Below are 7,913 nucleotides of genomic sequence, written 5' to 3'. Positions count from 1 at the left end.
ACTCTTCCAAGGAGTAAATGATAATTCCATTTCATTTTCAAAAGTTCTCAAAACCTTGAAAATGCTCCTTGAGTGTCAATTTCCTCAAAGTTGGGTTAACTACCCTTCTAATCGGAGTTGACACTCTCTAACCCATCTATGGGGTAGAGAAGATGCTCCTAGGAACCCAATACCTATTAGAGCTCATTGGGTTCACTAAATATTCACTAGGGATGACTTCCCTAGCAACCATCCTAATGACCCTCTTAGTCTTTGAAGCCTTGGTCATTTGGGACTCATCAAGATCAACTCTAGGGGTGACTCCCCTTGTGACCTTGGTGTTGGTCTTCCTAGCCCTAGATTTTGTTCCATAATCGAATGGAACATTGTGATAAGTGGGCTTGACCGTTTGGGACTTAGGTTTGTGACCCAAACCTTTCTTGTCCTTGGACTTGGATTTTTGACCCTTAAACCCTAGAGATGACTTCTCCAAGTTCTTAAGAGCCTTTTCCAAAGTATCAAGTCTTGACCTCAAGACTTGATTCTCCTTTTCTAATACCTCAAGTTTTAATTTGTCATTGTTCCTTGAGATACTCCTAGGCATATGTCGAGTAGTTTTGGGATTTCTACCTAGATTTTCCTTAGCCTTACATGAGTTGATCCTAGGGTTGGCTTTCCTAGTGTTATCCTTATCTAGGCTAACATGTTTAGCACCTAAGGACATATATTGGTTCCTAAAGTTAACATGCTTATCATTCTTGACAATTGCAATAAGACTACTAGCATGTATCTTATTAGAAGTGCAAGAATGAACCTTAGAGGATACCTTAGGGTTTGCCTTCGCTCCCCCTTTACACGTGCTTGGTCTTTTGTCCTTGTGAGATTGCCTCCCCCTTGGACATTGACTCCTATAGTGTCCCCGTTGCTTGCATTGGAAGCACACCACGTGCTCCTTGCCCTTGCGTTTTGGGACTCCGACTTCCTTGATCTTTGGCGCCGGTGGAGTCTTCTTAATCTTCTTTGGACATTTACTCTTGTAATGTCCAAATTCCCTACACTCAAAACACATTATATGCAATTTACTTGAACTTAAAGTGTTTGAGTTACCTAGGGTTGAGGATGGATGGATGCTCTCTTCTTCATCCCTCCCGGAGGTAGAAGCTTCTTCTTCGTGCTTCGATCTTGAAGAAGAACTCACCTCCTCTTCTTCTTTAGATGTTGAGTAGCCCTCAACTTCTAATTCGCTCCCTCCATGATGTGAGCTACTTGGCTCACTAGGCTCCTCTTCATGGCTTGAAGTGGAGCTCTCCTCATGGTACTTGGCCAAGTTATCCCATAATTCCTTGGCATTGTTGTAACCTATCTTACACAAGATGTTAGTAGGCAATAAAAATTCAATTATTCTCATTACCTCTTCGTTGATTTCGGATTTGTGAATTTGTTCTCTTGTCCACTCCTTGTTCTCAAGTGATTTTCCTTCCTTATCCACCGGAGGAATAAAACCTTCTTGTATACAAAACCAATTCATTATGTTAGTCATAAGAAAGTACTTCATCCTTACCTTCCAATACGCGAAGTCACCGCATTCGTAGAAGGGTGGAATGGTGACATCTTCTCCGAGTAGATCCATCCTCTAGCTCGTGCTCCCCGGGTGTTAATCCGATGAAGAGCAAACCTTTGCTCTGATACCACTTGTTAGGATCGTTCGTACTCGGCTAGAGAGGGGGGTGTGAATAGCCGACCCCAAATCTTCCGTTTCTTTCTACAATTAGGGTTAGCGCAGCGGAAATAACTAAATAGAAACGAAACGAAGATGATCAAACCTTATACGTAGCGATGTAACGAGGTTCGGAGATGATACTCCTACTCCTCGGCGTATCCGTAAGGTGGACGAAGCCTATCAATCCGTCGGTGGATGAGTCCCCGGAGAACCGGCTAATACAAGCTCCTTGTGGGTGGAGAAACCTCGCCACAACACACTCTTGCAACAGCAAGTAAGGAGAGTACAGAAATACAAGGAAAGACAGCAAGAAATACAACAGTAAGAAAACTCTTGCTTGCCTTCTCTTCGACTGGAAGAAGCAGCAGCTCCAAGCGCCTACAACAGCAGGTGACCCAGCCAAAGAGAAGCTCACGCGAAGCTTCAACGCTTCAAGAACTCAGCAGAGCTCAGCAGCAGAAAGAAGAAGAAGGTTCGGAGAAGAGCTGTAATCTGTAGAGTCGCTCGAACCCTTATATAACCTGCGAACCTGCAAGCCAAAAAGCCAGAAACACAGGAGCCAAAAATAGCCTAGCCGTTGTCTCTCAACGGCTAGGGCCAGACCGATCAGGCATCGTCCTGATCGGTCTGGAGCTATCCTGATCGGTCCGAGAGATCGATCAGGCCCCAGTCTGATCGGTCCCCGGACCGATCCCACCTCTCTTACAGAGAGGTGGCTGCGTCTCTGATCGGTCGTGGAGACCGATCAGGCTCCATTCTGATCGGTCTCCAGACCGATCCACCTGTTCTACAGAAAAGCGCCCAACTTTCTGTGCGTACCCTGATCGGTCCTGGGGACCGATCAGGATTCATGCTGATCGATCCCCAGACCGATCAGTAAGCTCACAGAGGCACACTGATCGCTTTCTGATCGGTCTCCAGACCGATCAGATGACCTGGATCGATCCACTGATCGATCCAGCTCTTGGTTTTTGTCCAAACCAATTCCCACGCCTTCCACACCAATATCCGGTCAACCTTGACCTATTGGTATCTCATGCTTAGCATCTGGTCACTCCCTTGACCTGCTAAGACTCCCTACCAAGTGTCCGGTCAATCCCTTTGACCCACTTGGTCTTTCCAACACCAGATGTCCGATCATCCTTGATCCATCTAGATTTTCCCTTGCCTGGCTTCACTCACCCGGACTTTCACCTGTCTTCACTCACCAGGATTTCCATACTGCCTAACATCCCAGTTAGGACTTTCTCACTGCCTGGCTTCACTCACCAGGACTTTCCAACTGCCTAACATCCCAGTTAGGACTTTCCCACTGACTGGCTTCATTCACCAGGACTTTCCACACTGCCTAACATCCCAGTTAGGACTTTCCCACTGCCTGGTTTCACTCACCAGGACTTTCCACATGCCTAACATCCAGTTAGGACTTTCCCTCATGCCAAGCTCCCTGCTTGGACTTCTCCGTGCCAAGTCTCCATACTTGGACTTTTCCCGTGCCAAGTCTCCACACTTGGACTTTTCGCGTGCCAAGCTCCCTGCTTGGACTTCTCCGTGCCAAGTCTCCATACTTGGACTTTTTCCCGAATCAGGTCAACCAGGTCAACCTTGACCTACGGTTGCACCAATAATCTCCCAAACATCTATTCTTGTCTCACATCAAGAATAGAACTCTCTCACGAGTGTCAAACATCAACATGCAACTCAACTAGGTCAACCTTGACCTAAGGTTGCACCGACAATCTTCCCAAGTCAAACATCAAAATACAACTCGAGTCACGTCACCTCTAGTCGGGTCAACCAGGTCAACCTTGACCTAAGGTTGCACCAACAGTGGTGACATGTTACTGAACTTTATAGGGATCATTTCTTTTTAATAGCATGGGATATTGATCTAAATAACATTCCGGATTGACCATTGCAGGGAAAAATTGATAATGAATCTAGCTTCCTACAAGTGCATAGGGATTGAGGATGGGCAATTGGTAAACCATAATACATTAATAAACATCACAATGAAACAAACTCCTAGAACATCTTCCAAATCAAGTCTCTCTCTCTTTCCTCTTCTCAATCTTATTTCTCTTACTTAGCAAGTGACCCTCAACCGTCAATTGTTTAGCTAATTCTCCATAAGAAATCACTAGTGCTTATAACTTGTCCCTGTAGGTTCAATAATCTTTTATATTACTTACGATGTAGTCGTGTACTTGTGGCAACATAACAAATTTTTGGTACCGTTACCAGGGACTGTGCTTATAACATTAGTAGATAATTATTTGAGTTAGTCTAAAATTGTAAATATTTCTACAACTCTATTTTTGCAGATACCTCTTGTATTTGTTTACTTTTTTTTCTACAACTTTCTTTTTGTAATTTAAATTCTGATCTTTGAATTTCCAACACTTTGATTCTTACTTCAAAATTGAAAATTCTGTTTTTTCTACATTTAAAATTTGCATTTGGAATATTTGAAATCTTATTCTTGCATGCGAAGATCTAATCTTACAGGAGATTTACTACCACTTGATCCAGAGATAGACAGAATATATCGAAGAAGAAGAAACCTGCAGAGATAACAAGAAGAACAAGAATCATCTGAAATGATAAACAAACCTCTTAAAGATTACATATCACCTTATGCACATGGGCTTCGGTCTAGCATTACTAGACCACCTATTGAAGCCAATAATTTTGAGATTAAGCCGTGGTGATCACAATGGTTCAACAAAATTAATTTGGAGGTGGAACACATGAAGACCTAAACCAATACTTGGAAGTCTTTTATGAAATTTACAGTACAATGAAAATGAATGGAGTTCTAGTAGAAGTAATAAGATTATTGTTTTTCAAGTTTTCTCTAAGGGATAGAGCCAAGCATTAGATTAATTCCTTATCATCTTGGGAGCAATATGAGTAACAATTCCTCGATAAGTTCTATCCTCCCAGTAAAACTACTTATATGAGGAATCTTATAGCAAGCTTTAGACAGTCAGATTCAGAATCATTATTTGAAGCATGAGATAGATTCAAAAATATGCTCAGGTAATGCCCACATCATGAACTTAAGAAGTGATTAGTTCTACACACTTTTTATAACGACATCAACTATCACACAAAGATGTCCCTTGACTCATCAGCTAGAGGGACATTAATAAACAATGATGCTAAAGATATTATAGAGAGTGTAGCTCATAACCATCATCAATTGGCATCTGAAAGATGTGGAGGCTCCTTCTCTAGAAATCCTATCAAGGCATCAAGAAATTTTGACTTGGATGCAATTACTCTTATGCCCACAAAGTTGGATGCTTTGACTTAAAAACTTAAGAATATGAGAACTAGTATGACCAATGCAATTGTATGTGTATGTGACACGTGTGGAAGCACGGACCATGCTCATGAAAATTTCCCTTTGGTGCACATCTTTGCACAAATAGATCAACTTGAGCAATGTGATGCAATAGTAAATTATAATCAAAGACAAAATAATCCATACTCTAACACATAATACCCTGGGTGGAAGAATTATCCAATTTTTTCTTACCGGAACAATCAAGATTAAGGACCATCTACAAGGACAAGGCCAAGTTACCAACCTGGACAACAAGGTTATCAACAACAACCATCACATGTCTATCAACTATCTTGGATAGAAAAGATGCTTGAGAAAGTTCTTACTAAATAAAAGGAAATGAAAAATGAAATCAAGCAACTCACTCAAAGAATGGATAGCATGTAAAAATACCAAAAGATTCAAGATAGCCAAATTGCCCAAATAGCCTCATCTTCTTCAAGAGCACTAGGAGCTTTCCCAAGCAAGCCCGATGTGAATCTAGTTGACCACCACAATAGAATAGAGCTTCAGAGCGGACGGACCTTGGGAGATCTTCAAGTGACTGCTCCCAAAGGGATTGATAATTTAGAAGAGCTCTCTCCTCCCTCACTTAACCTAGTTAACACTAGTAGAATTTCCTTGATTTACATCATATATTCACCGAAGTCATAGATAGATAATTACTGAAGTAGACGCACGTGAAGTAAAATGATACTATTTTACTTCATCTTATCACAGAAGTCGTATATGTGAAAAATAGCAAAGTCTTTGACCGGTTGAAGGAGGCAAAATCAGTTTAGAGGTGGACCAATGCTAAAGTAAAAAAATGTCTTTTACTTCATTGGTTTTGTAATGTGCGAAAGTAATAGATGATATGTAACTTCACAGTTTACATTTATTACCGAAGTAAATATATTCTATAACTTCACCATAATTTATATATGTCGAAGTATTTGGTATTATGTTACTTCATAGTTTATATTTATTGACAAAGTAATTGATTTAAACCATATATCTTTAGTATTGACGAATATCAATCTTACAAACAAGTTTATCCATAATTATATTTACAACTATATCCAAAAGTATATTCACAAAACTATATCCAATATTTACCATAAATTACATCCGCTAGAGTAGCACTAAAATCCACAATGATCCCAAATATGTATCCCGACATACATGACTTAGGCATGTTATACATACGAGTCGATGAATTCACTCCACTCATTTCTAACTTCATCAACTTGAGATTGGTTATTATATTTATTCTTGATTGTTCCTGTAAACTGAAATGTAAAAAAAATCAAAATGCATTAGATTTATCTAACTATAATTCACTAATAATATTATGATAAAAAGACCAAAAGGTTATTCAGAATCTAAAAAGTATTTCTACATATCATAATTTTACAACAAACAAACTTATCTATCTCACAAAAATCAATAAGATTGGAGACTAAGGTATTTAAGCAAATGATATCATGTTCCTTTAATTCAAGCCTAAAATATGTAGATTTCATAGAATCAAACATTAACATCTTTAATACATGAAACTTGCTAGAAGTTTATTTTTGAAAATTGAATTACAGCGGCACAAAAACCTTCTTGCCTTGAGATATATAACATTGTACCTTGGTCCTCAATTTGGAAGGCAGTAGACTTTCCACTTTAAGTCTATTATTTCTACTTCTTTTTGATGAAGTCTTACTCTGTAGTAGAGAGTTTGGCATTTTTAAGATATAAAACTAGTTTCAAGGAATTATGAAGATTAAAGAAACAATACAAAATAAGTAGAGATGAGACTTATATATCCTCTTACATTTTGGTTGCTCCTTTTCCCTTCACCAGATCCATGGGTTCCACTACTTGCTCTACAAGAATAAGATTGTTAGATCATATATATTCAATTTTAGAAATCTCATAAACTCTCAAACTTTTTAGATTATATTAGAGAAGGATGTTTGTCCTGACAACAAAATATTGTTTAGAGTAAAAGAATTGAGATTGTGGGCAATCATTTAGCAAAATACAATTTATAGGCCTCAAATTATGAATAAAGTTTCATGTATTACTAAAATAAACTGCAAAAAAATTATCTAGTTAGTAATTCTCTTACATAAGATGGATAAGAAATATTCATGCAAGCATGTAGGAAAACAAACCTAGTTCCAACATCCAAGTCAATGAAATTATTAATAGAACTTCATTAATATTCTCTTTGAACTTATGACTTAAAACAACTAATTCATCAAGAAGATCACTTCCATTGTATTATTAGACAATACTTCATCAGGACAATAAGAATAAGATTCATGTAGATAATCCATGGTTACAAATACTAAAAACACAATTATTGTTGTTATGATAGTACATCTAATACAGTATGAAGTGGAATTCTGTATCTCATTGATGTTCAAAGTGCCTTCAGTACAATTTGCAAAACATATTGTTCTTCCCTAGTAGTACAATGCTTTTCTGCACTTCTCCTCCCTTTCATTCACCTTCAAAATCCATCATGTAGTTTCAATTTGTTAGTTAGAGCCCTAGAGCCAATCATTTGTTGATTGTATTATGGACTTGTTGTATCATATTCTTATATAAATAAAGGCATTTGTTTTTGGTTATTATACTTACTTGTATTGGTGCCAAATAAATTAAGTATAATAGCGTCCTTGAGTAGAAGGTTCTTACCTATATCAATCGATTGGTTGAATCGATAGTGAGATGATATAGTGAACACTACTCTTAATCATTTCTAGTCGAGTAGTAACATTCAGGGACAATGTTAATGCAATAAGACTAGCATGTAGGTCAACTCGATGACTTGATCTCACATGTCATGGATATAGAGATATCAAGTTGACACATGGGTATGCA

General features: G+C 38.5%; 1 non-coding gene across 1 annotated transcript; it reads right to left on the bottom strand.

Annotated features, from left to right (window-relative positions):
• Nucleotides 1–4,656: 4,656 nt before the first annotated feature.
• On the bottom strand, nt 4,657–4,762 carry LOC122007492. The gene has a single exon (XR_006118984.1). It is a non-coding gene; the product is annotated as a small nucleolar RNA R71 (small nucleolar RNA).
• Between the last annotated feature and the right edge of the window lie 3,151 nt (nt 4,763–7,913).

This window comes from Zingiber officinale, chromosome 7B (assembly GCF_018446385.1).
Source record: "Zingiber officinale cultivar Zhangliang chromosome 7B, Zo_v1.1, whole genome shotgun sequence".
Classification (NCBI taxonomy): domain Eukaryota; kingdom Viridiplantae; phylum Streptophyta; class Magnoliopsida; order Zingiberales; family Zingiberaceae; genus Zingiber; species Zingiber officinale.
Note: the sequence above shows the minus strand (reverse complement) of the source record. Positions and strands in the feature narration are given on the sequence as shown.